This window comes from Triturus cristatus, chromosome 12, assembly GCF_964204655.1.
Source record: "Triturus cristatus chromosome 12, aTriCri1.1, whole genome shotgun sequence".
Lineage (NCBI taxonomy): Eukaryota > Metazoa > Chordata > Amphibia > Caudata > Salamandridae > Triturus > Triturus cristatus.
The window spans coordinates 249948230-249973018 of record NC_140595.1 but is presented as its reverse complement, the minus strand read 5'-3'; positions in this window follow the sequence as shown (position 1 = coordinate 249973018).

Genomic DNA, 24789 nt, shown 5'->3' with positions numbered 1-24789 from the left:
GTACTCTGGCCTAATAGCTAAGGTCTTAGACTCGTACTCTGACCTAATGGTTAAGGTCTTAACTCTTACTCTGGCCTACTGGTTAAGGTCTTAACTCTTACTCTGGCCTACTGGTTAAGGTCTTAACTCTTACTCTGGCCTAATAGCAAAGGTCTTAGAATCGTACTATGGCCTACAGGTTAAGGTCTTAACTCTTACTCTGGCCTACTGGGTAAGGCCTTAACTCTTACTCTGGCCTAATAGCTAAGGTCTTAGACTCGTACTCTGGCCAACATGTTAAGGTCTTAACTCTTACTCTGTCCTAATAGCTAAGGTCTTAACTCTTACTCTGGCCTACAGGTTAAGGTCTTAACTCTTACTCTGGCCTAATAGCTAAGGTCCTAACTCTTACTCTGGCCTAATGGCTAAGGTCTTAGACCCATACTCTGGCCTAATGGTTAAGGTCTTAACTCTTACTCTGGCCTACTGGTTAAGGTCTTAACTCTTACTCTGGGCTAATAGCTAATGTCTTAACTCTTACTCTGGCCTAATAGCTAAGGTCTTAACTCTTAGTCTGGCCTAATAGATAAGGTCTTAGACTAGTACTCTGGCCTACTGGTTAAGGTCTTAACTCTTACTCTGGCCTACTGGTTAAGGCCTTAACTCTTACTCTGGCCTAATAGCTAAGGTCTTTACTCTTACTCTGGCCTAATAGATAAGGTCTTAGACTCGTACTGTGGCCTAATGGTTAAGGTCTTAACTCTTACTCTGGCCTACTGGTTAAGGTCTTAACTCTTACTCAGGCCTAATAGCTAAGGTCTTAGTCTCGTACTCTGGCCTAATGGTTAAGGTCTTATCTCTTACTCTGGCCTACTGGTTAAGGTCTTAACTCTTACTCTGGCCCAACAGCTTAGGTCTTAACTCTTACGTTGGCCTACTGGTTAAAGTCTTAACTCTTTCTCTGGCCTAATAGCTAAGGTCTTAACTCTTACTCTGGCCTAATAGCTAAGGTCTTAGACATGTACTATGGCCTACAGGTTAAGGTCTAAACTCTTACTCTGGCCTACTGGTTAAGGTCTTAACTCTTACTCTGGCCTAATAGCTAAGGTCTTAACTCTTACTCTGGCCTCATAGCTAAGGTCTTAGACTCGTACTCTGGCCTAATGGTTAAGGTCTTAACTCTTACTCTGTCCTAATAGCTAAGGTCTTAACTCTTACTCTGGCCTAATAGCTAAGGTCTTAACTCTTACTCTGGTCGAATGGTTAAGGTCTTAACTCTTACTCTGGCCTAATAGCTAAGGTCTTAACTCTTATTCTGGCCTAATAGCTAAGGTCTTAGACTCGTACTCTGGCCTACTGTTTAAGGTCTTAACTCTTACTCTGGCCTACTGGTTAAGGTCTTAACTCTTACTCTGGCCTAATAGCTAAGGTCTTGGACTCGTACTCTGGCCTAATGGTTAAGGTCTTAAATCTTACTCTTGCCTACTGGTTAAGGTCTTAACTCTTACTCTGGCCTAATAGCTAAGGTCTTAGACTCGTACTCTGGCCTACTGGTTAAGGTCTTAACTCTTACTTTGGTCTACTGGTTAAGGCTTAACTCTTACTCTGGCCTAATATCTAAGGTCTTAGACTCGTACTCTGGCCTACAGGTTAAGGTCTTAACTCTTACTCTGGCCTAATAGCTAAGGTCTTAAACTCGCACTCTGGCATAATAGCTAAGGTCTTAACTCTTACTCTGGCCTCCTGGTTAAGGTTTTAACTCTTACTCTGGCCTAATAGCTAAGGTCTTAGACTCGTACTCTGGCCTACAGGTTAAGGTCTTAACTCTTACTCTGGCCTAATAGCTAAGGTCTTAAACTCGTACTCTGGCCTAATAGCTAAGGTCTTAACTCTTACTCTGGCCTACTGGTTAAGGTCTTAACTCTTGCTCTGGCCTAATAGCTAAGGTCTTAGACTCGTACTCTGGCCTAATGGTTAAGGTCTTAACTCTTACTCTGTCCTAATAGCTAAGGTCTTAACTCTTACTCTGGCCTAACAGCTAAGGTCTTAAACTCGTACTCTGGCCTAATAGTAGGCCAGAGTACGAGGTCTTAACTCTTACTCTGGCCTACTGGTTAAGGTCTTAACTCTTGCTCTGGCCTAATCGCTAAGGTGTTAGACTTGTACTCTGGTCTAATGGTTAAGGTCTTAACTCTTACTCTGGCCTAATCGCTAAGGTCTTAGACTTGTACTCTGGTCTAATGGTTAAGGTCTTAACTCTTACTCTGGCCTAATAGATAAGGTCTTAGACTCGTACTCTGGTCTAATGGTTAAGGTCTTAACTCTTACTCTGGCCTGCTGGTTAAGGTCTTAACTCTTACTCTGGCCTAATAGCTAAGGTCTTAGAAATGTACTATGGCCTACAGGTTAAGGTCTAAACTCTTACTCTGGCCTAATGGTTAAGGTCTTAACTCTTACTCTGGCCTAATAGCTAAGGTCTTAACTCTTACTCTGGCCTAATAGCTAAGGTCTTAGACTCGTACTCTGGCCTAATGGTTAAGGTCTTAACTCTTACTCTGTCCTAATAGCTAAGGTCTTAACTCTTACTCTGGCCTAATAGCTAAGGTCTTAACTCTTACTCTGGCCGAATGGTTAAGGTCTTAACTCTTACTCTGGCCTAATAGCTAAGGTCTTAACTCTTACTCTGGCCTAACAGCTAAGGGCCTAGACTCGTACTATGGCCTACAGGTTAAGGTCTTAACTCTTACCCTGGCCTACTGGTTAAGGTCTTAACTCTAACTCTGGCCTAATAGCTAAGGTCTTAGACTCGTACTCTGGCCTAATGGTTAAGGTCTTAACTCTTACTCTGGCCTACTGGTTAAGGTCTTAACTCTTACTCCGGCCTAATGGTTAAGGTCTTAACTCTTACTCTGGCCTACTGGTTAAGGTCTTAACTCTTACTCTGGCCTAATAGCAAAGGTCTTAGAATCGTACTATGGCCTACAGGTTAAGGTCTTAACTCTTACTCTGGCCTACTGGGTAAGGCCTTAACTCTTACTCTGGCCTAATAGCTAAGGTCTTAGACTCATACTTTGGCCAACATGTTAAGGTCTTATCTCTTACTCTGTCCTAATAGCTAAGGTCTTAACTCTTACTCTGGCCTACAGGTTAAGGTCTTAACTCTTACTCTGGCCTAATAGCTAAGGTCCTAACTCTTACTCTGGCCTAATGGCTAAGGTCTTAGACCCATACTCTGGCCTAATGGTTAAGGTCTTAACTCTTACTCTGGCCTACTGGTTAAGGTCTTAACTCTTACTCTGGGCTAATAGCTAATGTCTTAACTCTTACTCTGGCCTAATAGCTAAGGTCTTAACTCTTACTCTGGCCCAATAGATAAGGTCTTAGACTCGTACTCTGGCCTACTGGTTAAGGTCTTAACTCTTACTCTGGCCTACTGGTTAAGGCCTTAACTCTTACTCTGGCCTAATAGCTAAGGTCTTTACTCTTACTCTGGCCTAATAGATAAGGTCTTAGACTCGTACTGTGGCCTAATGGTTAAGGTCTTAACTCTTACTCTGGCCTACTGGTTAAGGTCTTAACTCTTACTCTGGCCTAATAGCTAAGGTCTTAACTCTTACTCAGGCCTAATAGCTAAGGTCTTAGTCTCGTACTCTGGCCTAATGGTTAAGGTCTTATCTCTTACTCTGGCCTGCTGGTTAAGGTCTTAACTCTTACTCTGGCCCAACAGCTTAGGTCTTAACTCTTACTCTGGCCTACTGGTTAAAGTCTTAACTATTTATCTGGCCTAACAGCTAAGGTCTTAACTTTTACTCTGGCCTAATAGCTAAGGTCTTAGACATGTACTATGGCCTACAGGTTAAGGTCTAAACTCTTACTCTGGCCTACTGGTTAAGGTCTTAACTCTTACTCTGGCCTAATAGCTAAGGTCTTAACTCTTACTCTGGCCTCATAGCTAAGGTCTTAGACTCGTACTCTGGCCTAATGGTTAAGGTCTTAACTCTTTCTCTGTCCTAATAGCTAAGGTCTTAACTCTTACTCTGGCCTAATAGCTAAGGTCTTAACTCTTACTCTGGTCGAATGGGTAAGGTCTTAACTCTTACTCTGGCCTAATAGCTAAGGTCTTAACTCTTATTCTGGCCTAATAGCTAAGGTCTTAGACTCGTACTCTGGCCTACTGTTTAAGGTCTTAACTCTTACTCTGGCCTACTGGTTAAGGTCTTAACTCTTACTCTGGCCTAATAGCTAAGGTCTTAGACTCGTACTCTGGCCTAATGGTTAAGGTCTTAACTCTTACTCTGGCCTAATAGCTAAGGTCTTAACTCTTACTCTGGCCTAATAGCTAAGGTCTTAGACTCGTACTCTGGCCTAATGGTTAAGGTCTTAACTCTTACTCTGGCCTAATAGATAAGGTCTTAAATCTTACTCTGGCCTAATAGCTAAGGTCTTAGACTCATACTCTGGCCTACTGGTTAAGGTCTTAACTCTTACTCTGGCCTAATCGCTAAGGTCTTAGACTTGTACTCTGGTCTAATGGTTAAGGTCTTAACTCTTACTCTGGCCTAATCGCTAAGGTCTTAGACTTGTACTCTGGTCTAATGGTTAAGGTCTTAACTCTTACTCTGGCCTAATAGCTAAGGTCTTAGACTCGTACTCTGGTCTAATGGTTAAGGTCTTAACTCTTACTCTGGCCTGCTGGTTAAGGTCTTAACTCTTACTCTGGCCTAATAGCTAAGGTCTTAGACATGTACTATGGCCTACAGGTTAAGGTCTAAACTCTTACTCTGGCCTACTGGTTAAGGTCTTAACTCTTACTCTGGCCTAATAGCTAAGGTCTTAACTCTTACTCTGGCCTAATAGCTAAGGTCTTAGACTCGTACTCTGGCCTAATGGTTAAGGTCTTAACTCTTACTCTGTCCTAATAGCTAAGGTCTTAACTCTTACTCTGGCCTAATAGCTAAGGTCTTAACTCTTACTCTGGCCGAATGGTTAAGGTCTTAACTCTTACTCTGGCCTAATAGCTAAGGTCTTAACTCTTACTCTGGCCTAACAGCTAAGGTCCTAGACTCGTACTATGGCCTACAGGTTAAGGTCTTAACTCTTACCCTGGCCTACTGGTTAAGGTCTTAACTCTAACTCTGGCCTAATAGATAAGGTCTTAGACTCGTACTCTGGCCTAATAGCTAAGGTCTTAGACTCGTACTCTGACCTAATGGTTAAGGTCTTAACTCTTACTCTGGCCTACTGGTTAAGGTCTTAACTCTTACTCCGGCCTAATGGTTAAGGTCTTAACTCTTACTCTGGCCTACTGGTTAAGGTCTTAACTCTTACTCTGGCCTAATAGCAAAGGTCTTAGAATCGTACTATGGCCTACAGGTTAAGGTCTTAACTCTTACTCTGGCCTACTGGGTAAGGCCTTAACTCTTACTCTGGCCTAATAGCTAAGGTCTTAGACTCGTACTCTGGCCAACATGTTAAGGTCTTAACTCTTACTCTGTCCTAATAGCTAAGGTCTTAACTCTTACTCTGGCCTACAGGTTAAGGTCTTAACTCTTACTCTGGCCTAATAGCTGAGGTCCTAACTCTTACTCTGGCCTAATGGCTAAGGTCTTAGACCCATACTCTGGCCTAATGGTTAAGGTCTTAACTCTTACTCTGGCCTACTGGTTAAGGTCTTAACTCTTACTCTGGGCTAATAGCTAATGTCTTAACTCTTACTCTGGCCTAATAGCTAAGGTCTTAACTCTTAGTCTGGCCTAATAGATAATGTCTTAGACTCGTACTCTGGCCTACTGGTTAAGGTCTTAACTCTTACTCTGGCCTACTGGTTAAGGCCTTAACGCTTACTCTGGCCTAATAGCTAAGGTCTTTACTCTTACTCTGGCCTAATAGATAAGGTCTTAGACTCGTACTGTGGCCTAATGGTTAAGGTCTTAACTCTTACTCTGGCCTACTGGTTAAGGTCTTAACTCTTACTCAGGCCTACTAGCTAAGGTCTTAGTCTCGTACACTGGCCTACTGGTTAAGGTCTTATCTCTTACTCTGGCCTACTGGTTAAGGTCTTAACTCTTACTCTGGCCGCACAGCTTAAGTCTTAACTCTTACGCTGGCCTACTGGTTAAAGTCTTAACTCTTTCTCTGGCCTAATAGCTAAGGTCTTAACTCTTACTCTGGCCTAATAGCTAAGGTCTTAGACATGTACTATGGCCTACAGGTTAAGGTCTAAACTCTTACTCTGGCCTACTGGTTAAGGTCTTAACTCTTACTCTGGCCTAATAGCTAAGGTCTTAACTCTTACTCTGGCCTCATAGCTAAGGTCTTAGACTCGTACTCTGGCCTAATGGTTAAGGTCTTAACTCTTACTCTGTCCTAATAGCTAAGGTCTTAACTCTTACTCTGGCCTAATAGCTAAGGTCTTAACTCTTACTCTGGTCGAATGGTTAAGGTCTTAACTCTTACTCTGGCCTAATAGCTAAGGTCTTAACTCTTACTCTGGCCTAATAGCTAAGGTCTTAGACTCGTACTCTGGCCTACTGTTTAAGGTCTTAACTCTTACTCTGGCCTACTGGTTAAGGTCTTAACTCTAACTCTGGCCTAATAGATAAGGTCTTAGACTCGTACTCTGGCCTAATAGCTAAGGTCTTAGACTCGTACTCTGACCTAATGGTTAAGGTCTTAACTCTTACTCTGGCCTACTGGTTAAGGTCTTAACTCTTACTCCGGCCTAATGGTTAAGGTCTTAACTCTTACTCTGGCCTACTGGTTAAGGTCTTAACTCTTACTCTGGCCTAATAGCAAAGGTCTTAGAATCGTACTATGGCCTACAGGTTAAGGTCTTAACTCTTACTCTGGCCTACTGGGTAAGGCCTTAACTCTTACTCTAGCCTAATAGCTAAGGTCTTAGACTCGTACTCTGGCCAACATGTTAAGGTCTTAACTCTTACTCTGTCCTAATAGCTAAGGTCTTAACTCTTACTCTGGCCTACAGGTTAAGGTCTTAACTCTTACTCTGGCCTAATAGCTAAGGTCCTAACTCTTACTCTGGCCTAATGGCTAAGGTCTTAGACCCATACTCTGGCCTAATGGTTAAGGTCTTAACTCTTACTCTGGCCTACTGGTTAAGGTCTTAACTCTTACTCTGGGCTAATAGCTAATGTCTTAACTCTTACTCTGGCCTAATAGCTAAGGTCTTAACTCTTAGTCTGGCCTAATAGATAATGTCTTAGACTCGTACTCTGGCCTACTGGTTAAGGTCTTAACTCTTACTCTGGCCTACTGGTTAAGGCCTTAACGCTTATTCTGGCCTAATAGCTAAGGTCTTTACTCTTACTCTGGCCTAATAGATAAGGTCTTAGACTCGTACTGTGGCCTAATGGTTAAGGTCTTAACTCTTACTCTGGCCTACTGGTTAAGGTCTTAACTCTTACTCAGGCCTAATAGCTAAGGTCTTAGTCTCGTACTCTGGCCTAATGGTTAAGGTCTTATCTCTTACTCTGGCCTACTGGTTAAGGTCTTAACTCTTACTCTGGCCGCACAGCTTAGGTCTTAACTCTTACGCTGGCCTACTGGTTAAAGTCTTAACTCTTTCTCTGGCCTAATAGCTAAGGTCTTAACTCTTACTCTGGCCTAATAGCTAAGGTCTTAACTCTTACTCTGGCCTCATAGCTAAGGTCTTAGACTCGTACTCTGGCCTAATGGTTAAGGTCTTAACTCTTACTCTGTCCTAATAGCTAAGGTCTTAACTCTTACTCTGGCCTAATAGCTAAGGTCTTAACTCTTACTCTGGTCGAATGGTTAAGGTCTTAACTCTTACTCTGGCCTAATAGCTAAGGTCTTAACTCTTATTCTGGCCTAATAGCTAAGGTCTTAGACTCGTACTCTGGCCTACTGTTTAAGGTCTTAACTCTTACTCTGGCCTACTGGTTAAGGTCTTAACTCTTACTCTGGCCTAATAGCTAAGGTCTTGGACTCGTACTCTGGCCTAATGGTTAAGGTCTTAAATCTTACTCTTGCCTACTGGTTAAGGTCTTAACTCTTACTCTGGCCTAATAGCTAAGGTCTTAGACTCGTACTCTGGCCTAATGGTTAAGGTCTTAACTCTTACTCTGGCCTACTTGTTAAGGTCTTAACTCTTACTTTGGTCTACTGGTTAAGGCTTAACTCTTACTCTGGCCTAATATCTAAGGTCTTAGACTCGTACTCTGGCCTACTGTTTAAGGTCTTAACTCTTACTCTGGCCTACTGGTTAAGGTCTTAACTCTTACTCTGGCCTAATAGCTAAGGTCTTAGACTCGTACTCTGGCCTAATGGTTAAGGTCTTAACTCTTACTCTGGCCTAATAGCTAAGGTCTTAACTCTTACTCTGGCCTAATAGCTAAGGTCTTAGACTCGTACTCTGGCCTAATGGTTAAGGTCTTAACTCTTACTCTGGCCTAATAGATAAGGTCTTAAATCTTACTCTGGCCTAATAGCTAAGGTCTTAGACTCGTACTCTGGCCTACTGGTTAAGGTCTTAACTCTTACTCTGGCCTAATCGCTAAGGTCTTAGACTTGTACTCTGGTCTAATGGTTAAGGTCTTAACTCTTACTCTGGCCTAATAGCTAAGGTCTTAGACTCGTACTCTGGTCTAATGGTTAAGGTCTTAACTCTTACTCTGGCCTGCTGGTTAAGGTCTTAACTCTTACTCTGGCCTAATAGCTAAGGTCTTAGACATGTACTATGGCCTACAGGTTAAGGTCTAAACTCTTACTCTGGCCTACTGGTTAAGGTCTTAACTCTTACTCTGGCCTAATAGCTAAGGTCTTAACTCTTACTCTGGCCTAATAGCTAAGGTCTTAGACTCGTACTCTGGCCTAATGGTTAAGGTCTTAACTCTTACTCTGTCCTAATAGCTAAGGTCTTAACTCTTACTCTGGCCTAATAGCTAAGGTCTTAACTCTTACTCTGGCCGAATGGTTAAGGTCTTAACTCTTACTCTGGCCTAATAGCTAAGGTCTTAACTCTTACTCTGGCCTAACAGCTAAGGTCCTAGACTCGTACTATGGCCTACAGGTTAAGGTCTTAACTCTTACCCTGGCCTACTGGTTAAGGTCTTAACTCTAACTCTGGCCTAATAGATAAGGTCTTAGACTCGTACTCTGGCCTAATAGCTAAGGTCTTAGACTCGTACTCTGACCTAATGGTTAAGGTCTTAACTCTTACTCTGGCCTACTGGTTAAGGTCTTAACTCTTACTCCGGCCTAATGGTTAAGGTCTTAACTCTTACTCTGGCCTACTGGTTAAGGTCTTAACTCTTACTCTGGCCTAATAGCAAAGGTCTTAGAATCGTACTATGGCCTACAGGTTAAGGTCTTAACTCTTACTCTGGCCTACTGGGTAAGGCCTTAACTCTTACTCTGGCCTAATAGCTAAGGTCTTAGACTCGTACTCTGGCCAACATGTTAAGGTCTTAACTCTTACTCTGTCCTAATAGCTAAGGTCTTAACTCTTACTCTGGCCTACAGGTTAAGGTCTTAACTCTTACTCTGGCCTAATAGCTGAGGTCCTAACTCTTACTCTGGCCTAATGGCTAAGGTCTTAGACCCATACTCTGGCCTAATGGTTAAGGTCTTAACTCTTACTCTGGCCTACTGGTTAAGGTCTTAACTCTTACTCTGGGCTAATAGCTAATGTCTTAACTCTTACTCTGGCCTAATAGCTAAGGTCTTAACTCTTAGTCTGGCCTAATAGATAATGTCTTAGACTCGTACTCTGGCCTACTGGTTAAGGTCTTAACTCTTACTCTGGCCTACTGGTTAAGGCCTTAACGCTTACTCTGGCCTAATAGCTAAGGTCTTTACTCTTACTCTGGCCTAATAGATAAGGTCTTAGACTCGTACTGTGGCCTAATGGTTAAGGTCTTAACTCTTACTCTGGCCTACTGGTTAAGGTCTTAACTCTTACTCAGGCCTAATAGCTAAGGTCTTAGTCTCGTACTCTGGCCTAATGGTTAAGGTCTTATCTCTTACTCTGGCCTACTGGTTAAGGTCTTAACTCTTACTCTGGCCGCACAGCTTAAGTCTTAACTCTTACGCTGGCCTACTGGTTAAAGTCTTAACTCTTTCTCTGGCCTAATAGCTAAGGTCTTAACTCTTACTCTGGCCTAATAGCTAAGGTCTTAGACATGTACTATGGCCTACAGGTTAAGGTCTAAACTCTTACTCTGGCCTACTGGTTAAGGTCTTAACTCTTACTCTGGCCTAATAGCTAAGGTCTTAACTCTTACTCTGGCCTCATAGCTAAGGTCTTAGACTCGTACTCTGGCCTAATGGTTAAGGTCTTAACTCTTACTCTGTCCTAATAGCTAAGGTCTTAACTCTTACTCTGGCCTAATAGCTAAGGTCTTAACTCTTACTCTGGTCGAATGGTTAAGGTCTTAACTCTTACTCTGGCCTAATAGCTAAGGTCTTAACTCTTACTCTGGCCTAATAGCTAAGGTCTTAGACTCGTACTCTGGCCTACTGTTTAAGGTCTTAACTCTTACTCTGGCCTACTGGTTAAGGTCTTAACTCTAACTCTGGCCTAATAGATAAGGTCTTAGACTCGTACTCTGGCCTAATAGCTAAGGTCTTAGACTCGTACTCTGACCTAATGGTTAAGGTCTTAACTCTTACTCTGGCCTACTGGTTAAGGTCTTAACTCTTACTCCGGCCTAATGGTTAAGGTCTTAACTCTTACTCTGGCCTACTGGTTAAGGTCTTAACTCTTACTCTGGCCTAATAGCAAAGGTCTTAGAATCGTACTATGGCCTACAGGTTAAGGTCTTAACTCTTACTCTGGCCTACTGGGTAAGGCCTTAACTCTTACTCTAGCCTAATAGCTAAGGTCTTAGACTCGTACTCTGGCCAACATGTTAAGGTCTTAACTCTTACTCTGTCCTAATAGCTAAGGTCTTAACTCTTACTCTGGCCTACAGGTTAAGGTCTTAACTCTTACTCTGGCCTAATAGCTAAGGTCCTAACTCTTACTCTGGCCTAATGGCTAAGGTCTTAGACCCATACTCTGGCCTAATGGTTAAGGTCTTAACTCTTACTCTGGCCTACTGGTTAAGGTCTTAACTCTTACTCTGGGCTAATAGCTAATGTCTTAACTCTTACTCTGGCCTAATAGCTAAGGTCTTAACTCTTAGTCTGGCCTAATAGATAATGTCTTAGACTCGTACTCTGGCCTACTGGTTAAGGTCTTAACTCTTACTCTGGCCTACTGGTTAAGGCCTTAACGCTTATTCTGGCCTAATAGCTAAGGTCTTTACTCTTACTCTGGCCTAATAGATAAGGTCTTAGACTCGTACTGTGGCCTAATGGTTAAGGTCTTAACTCTTACTCTGGCCTACTGGTTAAGGTCTTAACTCTTACTCAGGCCTAATAGCTAAGGTCTTAGTCTCGTACTCTGGCCTAATGGTTAAGGTCTTATCTCTTACTCTGGCCTACTGGTTAAGGTCTTAACTCTTACTCTGGCCCCACAGCTTAGGTCTTAACTCTTACGCTGGCCTACTGGTTAAAGTCTTAACTCTTTCTCTGGCCTAATAGCTAAGGTCTTAACTCTTACTCTGGCCTAATAGCTAAGGTCTTAACTCTTACTCTGGCCTCATAGCTAAGGTCTTAGACTCGTACTCTGGCCTAATGGTTAAGGTCTTAACTCTTACTCTGTCCTAATAGCTAAGGTCTTAACTCTTACTCTGGCCTAATAGCTAAGGTCTTAACTCTTACTCTGGTCGAATGGTTAAGGTCTTAACTCTTACTCTGGCCTAATAGCTAAGGTCTTAACTCTTATTCTGGCCTAATAGCTAAGGTCTTAGACTCGTACTCTGGCCTACTGTTTAAGGTCTTAACTCTTACTCTGGCCTACTGGTTAAGGTCTTAACTCTTACTCTGGCCTAATAGCTAAGGTCTTGGACTCGTACTCTGGCCTAATGGTTAAGGTCTTAAATCTTACTCTTGCCTACTGGTTAAGGTCTTAACTCTTACTCTGGCCTAATAGCTAAGGTCTTAGACTCGTACTCTGGCCTAATGGTTAAGGTCTTAACTCTTACTCTGGCCTACTTGTTAAGGTCTTAACTCTTACTTTGGTCTACTGGTTAAGGCTTAACTCTTACTCTGGCCTAATATCTAAGGTCTTAGACTCGTACTCTGGCCTACTGTTTAAGGTCTTAACTCTTACTCTGGCCTACTGGTTAAGGTCTTAACTCTTACTCTGGCCTAATAGCTAAGGTCTTAGACTCGTACTCTGGCCTAATGGTTAAGGTCTTAACTCTTACTCTGGCCTAATAGCTAAGGTCTTAACTCTTACTCTGGCCTAATAGCTAAGGTCTTAGACTCGTACTCTGGCCTAATGGTTAAGGTCTTAACTCTTACTCTGGCCTAATAGATAAGGTCTTAAATCTTACTCTGGCCTAATAGCTAAGGTCTTAGACTCGTACTCTGGCCTACTGGTTAAGGTCTTAACTCTTACTCTGGCCTAATCGCTAAGGTCTTAGACTTGTACTCTGGTCTAATGGTTAAGGTCTTAACTCTTACTCTGGCCTAATAGCTAAGGTCTTAGACTCGTACTCTGGTCTAATGGTTAAGGTCTTAACTCTTACTCTGGCCTGCTGGTTAAGGTCTTAACTCTTACTCTGGCCTAATAGCTAAGGTCTTAGACATGTACTATGGCCTACAGGTTAAGGTCTAAACTCTTACTCTGGCCTACTGGTTAAGGTCTTAACTCTTACTCTGGCCTAATAGCTAAGGTCTTAACTCTTACTCTGGCCTAATAGCTAAGGTCTTAGACTCGTACTCTGGCCTAATGGTTAAGGTCTTAACTCTTACTCTGTCCTAATAGCTAAGGTCTTAACTCTTACTCTGGCCTAATAGCTAAGGTCTTAACTCTTACTCTGGCCGAATGGTTAAGGTCTTAACTCTTACTCTGGCCTAATAGCTAAGGTCTTAACTCTTACTCTGGCCTAACAGCTAAGGTCCTAGACTCGTACTATGGCCTACAGGTTAAGGTCTTAACTCTTACCCTGGCCTACTGGTTAAGGTCTTAACTCTAACTCTGGCCTAATAGATAAGGTCTTAGACTCGTACTCTGGCCTAATAGCTAAGGTCTTAGACTCGTACTCTGACCTAATGGTTAAGGTCTTAACTCTTACTCTGGCCTACTGGTTAAGGTCTTAACTCTTACTCCGGCCTAATGGTTAAGGTCTTAACTCTTACTCTGGCCTACTGGTTAAGGTCTTAACTCTTACTCTGGCCTAATAGCAAAGGTCTTAGAATCGTACTATGGCCTACAGGTTAAGGTCTTAACTCTTACTCTGGCCTACTGGGTAAGGCCTTAACTCTTACTCTGGCCTAATAGCTAAGGTCTTAGACTCGTACTCTGGCCAACATGTTAAGGTCTTAACTCTTACTCTGTCCTAATAGCTAAGGTCTTAACTCTTACTCTGGCCTACAGGTTAAGGTCTTAACTCTTACTCTGGCCTAATAGCTGAGGTCCTAACTCTTACTCTGGCCTAATGGCTAAGGTCTTAGACCCATACTCTGGCCTAATGGTTAAGGTCTTAACTCTTACTCTGGCCTACTGGTTAAGGTCTTAACTCTTACTCTGGGCTAATAGCTAATGTCTTAACTCTTACTCTGGCCTAATAGCTAAGGTCTTAACTCTTAGTCTGGCCTAATAGATAATGTCTTAGACTCGTACTCTGGCCTACTGGTTAAGGTCTTAACTCTTACTCTGGCCTACTGGTTAAGGCCTTAACGCTTACTCTGGCCTAATAGCTAAGGTCTTTACTCTTACTCTGGCCTAATAGATAAGGTCTTAGACTCGTACTGTGGCCTAATGGTTAAGGTCTTAACTCTTACTCTGGCCTACTGGTTAAGGTCTTAACTCTTACTCAGGCCTAATAGCTAAGGTCTTAGTCTCGTACTCTGGCCTAATGGTTAAGGTCTTATCTCTTACTCTGGCCTACTGGTTAAGGTCTTAACTCTTACTCTGGCCGCACAGCTTAAGTCTTAACTCTTACGCTGGCCTACTGGTTAAAGTCTTAACTCTTTCTCTGGCCTAATAGCTAAGGTCTTAACTCTTACTCTGGCCTAATAGCTAAGGTCTTAGACATGTACTATGGCCTACAGGTTAAGGTCTAAACTCTTACTCTGGCCTACTGGTTAAGGTCTTAACTCTTACTCTGGCCTAATAGCTAAGGTCTTAACTCTTACTCTGGCCTCATAGCTAAGGTCTTAGACTCGTACTCTGGCCTAATGGTTAAGGTCTTAACTCTTACTCTGTCCTAATAGCTAAGGTCTTAACTCTTACTCTGGCCTAATAGCTAAGGTCTTAACTCTTACTCTGGTCGAATGGTTAAGGTCTTAACTCTTACTCTGGCCTAATAGCTAAGGTCTTAACTCTTACTCTGGCCTAATAGCTAAGGTCTTAGACTCGTACTCTGGCCTACTGTTTAAGGTCTTAACTCTTACTCTGGCCTACTGGTTAAGGTCTTAACTCTAACTCTGGCCTAATAGATAAGGTCTTAGACTCGTACTCTGGCCTAATAGCTAAGGTCTTAGACTCGTACTCTGACCTAATGGTTAAGGTCTTAACTCTTACTCTGGCCTACTGGTTAAGGTCTTAACTCTTACTCCGGCCTAATGGTTAAGGTCTTAACTCTTACTCTGGCCTACTGGTTAAGGTCTTAACTCTTACTCTGGCCTAATAGCAAAGGTCTTAGAATCGTACTATGGCCTACAGGTTAAGGTCTTAACTCTTACTCTGGCCTACTGGGTAAGGCCTTAACTCTTACTCTAGCCTAATAGCTAAGGTCTTAGACTCGTACTCTGGCCAACATGTTAAGGTCTTAACTCTTACTCTGTCCTAATAGCTAAGGTCTTAACTCTTACTCTGGCCTACAGGTTAAGGTCTTAACTCTTACTCTGGCCTAATAGCTAAGGTCCTAACTCTTACTCTGGCCTAATGGCTAAGGTCTTAGACCCATACTCTGGCCTAATGGTTAAGGTCTTAACTCTTACTCTGGCCTACTGGTTAAGGTCTTAACTCTTACTCTGGGCTAATAGCTAATGTCTTAACTCTTACTCTGGCCTAATAGCTAAGGTCTTAACTCTTAGTCTGGCCTAATAGATAATGTCTTAGACTCGTACTCTGGCCTACTGGTTAAGGTCTTAACTCTTACTCTGGCCTACTGGTTAAGGCCTTAACGCTTATTCTGGCCTAATAGCTAAGGTCTTTACTCTTACTCTGGCCTAATAGATAAGGTCTTAGACTCGTACTGTGGCCTAATGGTTAAGGTCTTAACTCTTACTCTGGCCTACTGGTTAAGGTCTTAACTCTTACTCAGGCCTAATAGCTAAGGTCTTAGTCTCGTACTCTGGCCTAATGGTTAAGGTCTTATCTCTTACTCTGGCCTACTGGTTAAGGTCTTAACTCTTACTCTGGCCGCACAGCTTAGGTCTTAACTCTTACGCTGGCCTACTGGTTAAAGTCTTAACTCTTTCTCTGGCCTAATAGCTAAGGTCTTAACTCTTACTCTGGCCTAATAGCTAAGGTCTTAACTCTTACTCTGGCCTCATAGCTAAGGTCTTAGACTCGTACTCTGGCCTAATGGTTAAGGTCTTAACTCTTACTCTGTCCTAATAGCTAAGGTCTTAACTCTTACTCTGGCCTAATAGCTAAGGTCTTAACTCTTACTCTGGTCGAATGGTTAAGGTCTTAACTCTTACTCTGGCCTAATAGCTAAGGTCTTAACTCTTATTCTGGCCTAATAGCTAAGGTCTTAGACTCGTACTCTGGCCTACTGTTTAAGGTCTTAACTCTTACTCTGGCCTACTGGTTAAGGTCTTAACTCTTACTCTGGCCTAATAGCTAAGGTCTTGGACTCGTACTCTGGCCTAATGGTTAAGGTCTTAAATCTTACTCTTGCCTACTGGTTAAGGTCTTAACTCTTACTCTGGCCTAATAGCTAAGGTCTTAGACTCGTACTCTGGCCTAATGGTTAAGGTCTTAACTCTTACTCTGGCCTACTTGTTAAGGTCTTAACTCTTACTTTGGTCTACTGGTTAAGGCTTAACTCTTACTCTGGCCTAATATCTAAGGTCTTAGACTCGTACTCTGGCCTACTGTTTAAGGTCTTAACTCTTACTCTGGCCTACTGGTTAAGGTCTTAACTCTTACTCTGGCCTAATAGCTAAGGTCTTAGACTCGTACTCTGGCCTAATGGTTAAGGTCTTAACTCTTACTCTGGCCTAATAGCTAAGGTCTTAACTCTTACTCTGGCCTAATAGCTAAGGTCTTAGACTCGTACTCTGGCCTAATGGTTAAGGTCTTAACTCTTACTCTGGCCTAATAGATAAGGTCTTAAATCTTACTCTGGCCTAATAGCTAAGGTCTTAGACTCGTACTCTGGCCTACTGGTTAAGGTCTTAACTCTTACTCTGGCCTAATCGCTAAGGTCTTAGACTTGTACTCTGGTCTAATGGTTAAGGTCTTAACTCTTACTCTGGCCTAATAGCTAAGGTCTTAGACTCGTACTCTGGTCTAATGGTTAAGGTCTTAACTCTTACTCTGGCCTGCTGGTTAAGGTCTTAACTCTTACTCTGGCCTAATAGCTAAGGTCTTAGACATGTACTATGGCCTACAGGTTAAGGTCTAAACTCTTACTCTGGCCTACTGGTTAAGGTCTTAACTCTTACTCTGGCCTAATAGCTAAGGTCTTAACTCTTACTCTGGCCTAATAGCTAAGGTCTTAGACTCGTACTCTGGCCTAATGGTTAAGGTCTTAACTCTTACTCTGTCCTAATAGCTAAGGTCTTAACTCTTACTCTGGCCTAATAGCTAAGGTCTTAACTCTTACTCTGGCCGAATGGTTAAGGTCTTAACTCTTACTCTGGCCTAATAGCTAAGGTCTTAACTCTTACTCTGGCCTAACAGCTAAGGTCCTAGACTCGTACTATGGCCTACAGGTTAAGGTCTTAACTCTTACCCTGGCCTACTGGTTAAGGTCTTAACTCTAACTCTGGCCTAATAGATAAGGTCTTAGACTCGTACTCTGGCCTAATAGCTAAGGTCTTAGACTCGTACTCTGACCTAATGGTTAAGGTCTTAACTCTTACTCTGGCCTACTGGTTAAGGTCTTAACTCTTACTCCGGCCTAATGGTTAAGGTCTTAACTCTTACTCTGGCCTACTGGTTAAGGTCTTAACTCTTACTCTGGCCTAATAGCAAAGGTCTTAGAATCGTACTATGGCCTACAGGTTAAGGTCTTAACTCTTACTCTGGCCTACTGGGTAAGGCCTTAACTCTTACTCTGGCCTAATAGCTAAGGTCTTAGACTCGTACTCTGGCCAACATGTTAAGGTCTTAACTCTTACTCTGTCCTAATAGCTAAGGTCTTAACTCTTACTCTGGCCTACAGGTTAAGGTCTTAACTCTTACTCTGGCCTAATAGCTGAGGTCCTAACTCTTACTCTGGCCTAATGGCTAAGGTCTTAGACCCATACTCTGGCCTAATGGTTAAGGTCTTAACTCTTACTCTGGCCTACTGGTTAAGGTCTTAACTCTTACTCTGGGCTAATAGCTAATGTCTTAACTCTTACTCTGGCCTAATAGCTAAGGTCTTAACTCTTAGTCTGGCCTAATAGATAATGTCTTAGACTCGTACTCTGGCCTACTGGTTAAGGTCTTAACTCTTACTCTGGCCTACTGGTTAAGGCCTTAACGCTTACTCTGGCCTAATAGCTAAGGTCTTTACTCTTACTCTGGCCTAATAGATAAGGTCTTAGACTCGTACTGTGGCCTAATGGTTAAGGTCTTAACTCTTACTCTGGCCTACTGGTTAAGGTCTTAACTCTTACTCAGGCCTAATAGCTAAGGTCTTAGTCTCGTACTCTGGCCTAATGGTTAAGGTCTTATCTCTTACTCTGGCCTACTGGTTAAGGTCTTAACTCTTACTCTGGCCGCACAGCTTAAGTCTTAACTCTTACGCTGGCCTACTGGTTAAAGTCTTAACTCTTTCTCTGGCCTAATAGCTAAGGTCTTAACTCTTACTCTGGCCTAATAGCTAAGGTCTTAGACATGTACTATGGCCTACAGGTTAAGGTCTAAACTCTTACTCTGGCCTACTGGTTAAGGTCTTAACTCTTACTCTGGCCTAATAGCTAAGGTCTTAACTCTTACTCTGGCCTCATAGCTAAGGTCTTAGACTCGTACTCTGGCCTAATGGTTAAGGTCTTAACTCTTACTCTGTCCTAATAGCTAAGGTCTTAACTCTTACTCTGGCCTAATAGCTAAGGTCTTAACTCTTACTCTGGTCGAATGGTTAAGGTCTTAACTCTTACTCTGGCCTAATAGCTAAGGTCTTAACTCTTACTCTGGCCTAATAGCTAAGGTCTTAGACTCGTACTCTGGCCTACTGTTTAAGGTCTTAACTCTTACTCTGGCCTACTGGTTAAGGTCTTAACTCTAACTCTGGCCTAATAGATAAGGTCTTAGACTCGTACTCTGGCCTAATAGCTAAGGTCTTAGACTCGTACTCTGACCTAATGGTTAAGGTCTTAACTCTTACTCTGGCCTACTGGTTAAGGTCTTAACTCTTACTCCGGCCTAATGGTTAAGGTCTTAACTCTTACTCTGGCCTACTGGTTAAGGTCTTAACTCTTACTCTGGCCTAATAGCAAAGGTCTTAGAATCGTACTATGGCCTACAGGTTAAGGTCTTAACTCTTACTCTGGCCTACTGGGTAAGGCCTTAACTCTTACTCTAGCCTAATAGCTAAGGTCTTAGACTCGTACTCTGGCCAACATGTTAAGGTCTTAACTCTTACTCTGTCCTAATAGCTAAGGTCTTAACTCTTACTCTGGCCTACAGGTTAAGGTCTTAACTCTTACTCTGGCCTAATAGCTAAGGTCCTAACTCTTACTCTGGCCTAATGGCTAAGGTCTTAGACCCATACTCTGGCCTAATGGTTAAGGTCTTAACTCTTACTCTGGCCTACTGGTTAAGGTCTTAACTCTTACTCTGGGCTAATAGCTAATGTCTTAACTCTTACTCTGGCCTAATAGCTAAGGTCTTAACTCTTAGTCTGGCCTAATAGATAATGTCTTAGACTCGTACTCTGGCCTACTGGTTAAGGTCTTAACTCTTACTCTGGCCTACTGGTTAAGGCCTTAACGCTTATTCTGGCCTAATAGCTAAGGTCTTTACTCTTACTCTGGCCTAATAGATAAGGTCTTAGACTCGTACTGTGGCCTAATGGTTAAGGTCTTAACTCTTACTCTGGCCTACTGGTTAAGGTCTTAACTCTTACTCAGGCCTAATAGCTAAGGTCTTAGTCTCGTACTCTGGCCTAATGGTTAAGGTCTTATCTCTTACTCTGGCCTACTGGTTAAGGTCTTAACTCTTACTCTGGCCGCACAGCTTAGGTCTTAACTCTTACGCTGGCCTACTGGTTAAAGTCTTAACTCTTTCTCTGGCCTAATAGCTAAGGTCTTAACTCTTACTCTGGCCTAATAGCTAAGGTCTTAACTCTTACTCTGGCCTCATAGCTAAGGTCTTAGACTCGTACTCTGGCCTAATGGTTAAGGTCTTAACTCTTACTCTGTCCTAATAGCTAAGGTCTTAACTCTTACTCTGGCCTAATAGCTAAGGTCTTAACTCTTACTCTGGTCGAATGGTTAAGGTCTTAACTCTTACTCTGGCCTAATAGCTAAGGTCTTAACTCTTATTCTGGCCTAATAGCTAAGGTCTTAGACTCGTACTCTGGCCTACTGTTTAAGGTCTTAACTCTTACTCTGGCCTACTGGTTAAGGTCTTAACTCTTACTCTGGCCTAATAGCTAAGGTCTTGGACTCGTACTCTGGCCTAATGGTTAAGGTCTTAAATCTTACTCTTGCCTACTGGTTAAGGTCTTAACTCTTACTCTGGCCTAATAGCTAAGGTCTTAGACTCGTACTCTGGCCTAATGGTTAAGGTCTTAACTCTTACTCTGGCCTACTTGTTAAGGTCTTAACTCTTACTTTGGTCTACTGGTTAAGGCTTAACTCTTACTCTGGCCTAATATCTAAGGTCTTAGACTCGTACTCTGGCCTACTGTTTAAGGTCTTAACTCTTACTCTGGCCTACTGGTTAAGGTCTTAACTCTTACTCTGGCCTAATAGCTAAGGTCTTAGACTCGTACTCTGGCCTAATGGTTAAGGTCTTAACTCTTACTCTGGCCTAATAGCTAAGGTCTTAACTCTTACTCTGGCCTAATAGCTAAGGTCTTAGACTCGTACTCTGGCCTAATGGTTAAGGTCTTAACTCTTACTCTGGCCTAATAGATAAGGTCTTAAATCTTACTCTGGCCTAATAGCTAAGGTCTTAGACTCGTACTCTGGCCTACTGGTTAAGGTCTTAACTCTTACTCTGGCCTAATCGCTAAGGTCTTAGACTTGTACTCTGGTCTAATGGTTAAGGTCTTAACTCTTACTCTGGCCTAATAGCTAAGGTCTTAGACTCGTACTCTGGTCTAATGGTTAAGGTCTTAACTCTTACTCTGGCCTGCTGGTTAAGGTCTTAACTCTTACTCTGGCCTAATAGCTAAGGTCTTAGACATGTACTATGGCCTACAGGTTAAGGTCTAAACTCTTACTCTGGCCTACTGGTTAAGGTCTTAACTCTTACTCTGGCCTAATAGCTAAGGTCTTAACTCTTACTCTGGCCTAATAGCTAAGGTCTTAGACTCGTACTCTGGCCTAATGGTTAAGGTCTTAACTCTTACTCTGTCCTAATAGCTAAGGTCTTAACTCTTACTCTGGCCTAATAGCTAAGGTCTTAACTCTTACTCTGGCCGAATGGTTAAGGTCTTAACTCTTACTCTGGCCTAATAGCTAAGGTCTTAACTCTTACTCTGGCCTAACAGCTAAGGTCCTAGACTCGTACTATGGCCTACAGGTTAAGGTCTTAACTCTTACCCTGGCCTACTGGTTAAGGTCTTAACTCTAACTCTGGCCTAATAGATAAGGTCTTAGACTCGTACTCTGGCCTAATAGCTAAGGTCTTAGACTCGTACTCTGACCTAATGGTTAAGGTCTTAACTCTTACTCTGGCCTACTGGTTAAGGTCTTAACTCTTACTCCGGCCTAATGGTTAAGGTCTTAACTCTTACTCTGGCCTACTGGTTAAGGTCTTAACTCTTACTCTGGCCTAATAGCAAAGGTCTTAGAATCGTACTATGGCCTACAGGTTAAGGTCTTAACTCTTACTCTGGCCTACTGGGTAAGGCCTTAACTCTTACTCTGGCCTAATAGCTAAGGTCTTAGACTCGTACTCTGGCCAACATGTTAAGGTCTTAACTCTTACTCTGTCCTAATAGCTAAGGTCTTAACTCTTACTCTGGCCTACAGGTTAAGGTCTTAACTCTTACTCTGGCCTAATAGCTGAGGTCCTAACTCTTACTCTGGCCTAATGGCTAAGGTCTTAGACCCATACTCTGGCCTAATGGTTAAGGTCTTAACTCTTACTCTGGCCTACTGGTTAAGGTCTTAACTCTTACTCTGGGCTAATAGCTAATGTCTTAACTCTTACTCTGGCCTAATAGCTAAGGTCTTAACTCTTAGTCTGGCCTAATAGATAATGTCTTAGACTCGTACTCTGGCCTACTGGTTAAGGTCTTAACTCTTACTCTGGCCTACTGGTTAAGGCCTTAACGCTTACTCTGGCCTAATAGCTAAGGTCTTTACTCTTACTCTGGCCTAATAGATAAGGTCTTAGACTCGTACTGTGGCCTAATGGTTAAGGTCTTAACTCTTACTCTGGCCTACTGGTTAAGGTCTTAACTCTTACTCAGGCCTAATAGCTAAGGTCTTAGTCTCGTACTCTGGCCTAATGGTTAAGGTCTTATCTCTTACTCTGGCCTACTGGTTAAGGTCTTAACTCTTACTCTGGCCGCACAGCTTAAGTCTTAACTCTTACGCTGGCCTACTGGTTAAAGTCTTAACTCTTTCTCTGGCCTAATAGCTAAGGTCTTAACTCTTACTCTGGCCTAATAGCTAAGGTCTTAGACATGTACTATGGCCTACAGGTTAAGGTCTAAACTCTTACTCTGGCCTACTGGTTAAGGTCTTAACTCTTACTCTGGCCTAATAGCTAAGGTCTTAACTCTTACTCTGGCCTCATAGCTAAGGTCTTAGACTCGTACTCTGGCCTAATGGTTAAGGTCTTAACTCTTACTCTGTCCTAATAGCTAAGGTCTTAACTCTTACTCTGGCCTAATAGCTAAGGTCTTAACTCTTACTCTGGTCGAATGGTTAAGGTCTTAACTCTTACTCTGGCCTAATAGCTAAGGTCTTAACTCTTACTCTGGCCTAATAGCTAAGGTCTTAGACTCGTACTCTGGCCTACTGTTTAAGGTCTTAACTCTTACTCTGGCCTACTGGTTAAGGTCTTAACTCTAACTCTGGCCTAATAGATAAGGTCTTAGACTCGTACTCTGGCCTAATAGCTAAGGTCTTAGACTCGTACTCTGACCTAATGGTTAAGGTCTTAACTCTTACTCTGGCCTACTGGTTAAGGTCTTAACTCTTACTCCGGCCTAATGGTTAAGGTCTTAACTCTTACTCTGGCCTACTGGTTAAGGTCTTAACTCTTACTCTGGCCTAATAGCAAAGGTCTTAGAATCGTACTATGGCCTACAGGTTAAGGTCTTAACTCTTACTCTGGCCTACTGGGTAAGGCCTTAACTCTTACTCTAGCCTAATAGCTAAGGTCTTAGACTCGTACTCTGGCCAACATGTTAAGGTCTTAACTCTTACTCTGTCCTAATAGCTAAGGTCTTAACTCTTACTCTGGCCTACAGGTTAAGGTCTTAACTCTTACTCTGGCCTAATAGCTAAGGTCTTAACTCTTACTCTGGCCTAATAGCTAAGGTCTTAGACTCGTACTCTGGCCTACTGTTTAAGGTCTTAACTCTTACTCTGGCCTACTGGTTAAGGTCTTAACTCTAACTCTGGCCTAATAGATAAGGTCTTAGACTCGTACTCTGGCCTAATAGCTAAGGTCTTAGACTCGTACTCTGACCTAATGGTTAAGGTCTTAACTCTTACTCTGGCCTACTGGTTAAGGTCTTAACTCTTACTCCGGCCTAATGGTTAAGGTCTTAACTCTTACTCTGGCCTACTGGTTAAGGTCTTAACTCTTACTCTGGCCTAATAGCAAAGGTCTTAGAATCGTACCATGGCCTACAGGTTAAGGTCTTAACTCTTACTCTGGCCTACTGGGTAAGGCCTTAACTCTTACTCTGGCCTAATAGCTAAGGTCTTAGACTCGTACTCTGGCCAACATGTTAAGGTCTTAACTCTTACTCTGTCCTAATAGCTAAGGTCTTAACTCTTACTCTGGCCTACAGGTTAAGGTCTTAACTCTTACTCTGGCCTAATAGCTGAGGTCCTAACTCTTACTCTGGCCTAATGGCTAAGGTCTTAGACCCATACTCTGGCCTAATGGTTAAGGTCTTAACTCTTACTCTGGCCTACTGGTTAAGGTCTTAACTCTTACTCTGGGCTAATAGCTAATGTCTTAACTCTTACTCTGGCCTAATAGCTAAGGTCTTAACTCTTAGTCTGGCCTAATAGATAATGTCTTAGACTCGTACTCTGGCCTACTGGTTAAGGTCTTAACTCTTACTCTGGCCTACTGGTTAAGGCCTTAACGCTTACTCTGGCCTAATAGCTAAGGTCTTTACTCTTACTCTGGCCTAATAGATAAGGTCTTAGACTCGTACTGTGGCCTAATGGTTAAGGTCTTAACTCTTACTCTGGCCTACTGGTTAAGGTCTTAACTCTTACTCAGGCCTAATAGCTAAGGTCTTAGTCTCGTACTCTGGCCTAATGGTTAAGGTCTTATCTCTTACTCTGGCCTACTGGTTAAGGTCTTAACTCTTACTCTGGCCGCACAGCTTAAGTCTTAACTCTTACGCTGGCCTACTGGTTAAAGTCTTAACTCTTTCTCTGGCCTAATAGCTAAGGTCTTAACTCTTACTCTGGCCTAATAGCTAAGGTCTTAGACATGTACTATGGCCTACAGGTTAAGGTCTAAACTCTTACTCTGGCCTACTGGTTAAGGTCTTAACTCTTACTCTGGCCTAATAGCTAAGGTCTTAACTCTTACTCTGGCCTCATAGCTAAGGTCTTAGACTCGTACTCTGGCCTAATGGTTAAGGTCTTAACTCTTACTCTGTCCTAATAGCTAAGGTCTTAACTCTTACTCTGGCCTAATAGCTAAGGTCTTAACTCTTACTCTGGTCGAATGGTTAAGGTCTTAACTCTTACTCTGGCCTAATAGCTAAGGTCTTAACTCTTACTCTGGCCTAATAGCTAAGGTCTTAGACTCGTACTCTGGCCTACTGTTTAAGGTCTTAACTCTTACTCTGGCCTACTGGTTAAGGTCTTAACTCTAACTCTGGCCTAATAGATAAGGTCTTAGACTCGTACTCTGGCCTAATAGCTAAGGTCTTAGACTCGTACTCTGACCTAATGGTTAAGGTCTTAACTCTTACTCTGGCCTACTGGTTAAGGTCTTAACTCTTACTCCGGCCTAATGGTTAAGGTCTTAACTCTTACTCTGGCCTACTGGTTAAGGTCTTAACTCTTACTCTGGCCTAATAGCAAAGGTCTTAGAATCGTACTATGGCCTACAGGTTAAGGTCTTAACTCTTACTCTGGCCTACTGGGTAAGGCCTTAACTCTTACTCTAGCCTAATAGCTAAGGTCTTAGACTCGTACTCTGGCCAACATGTTAAGGTCTTAACTCTTACT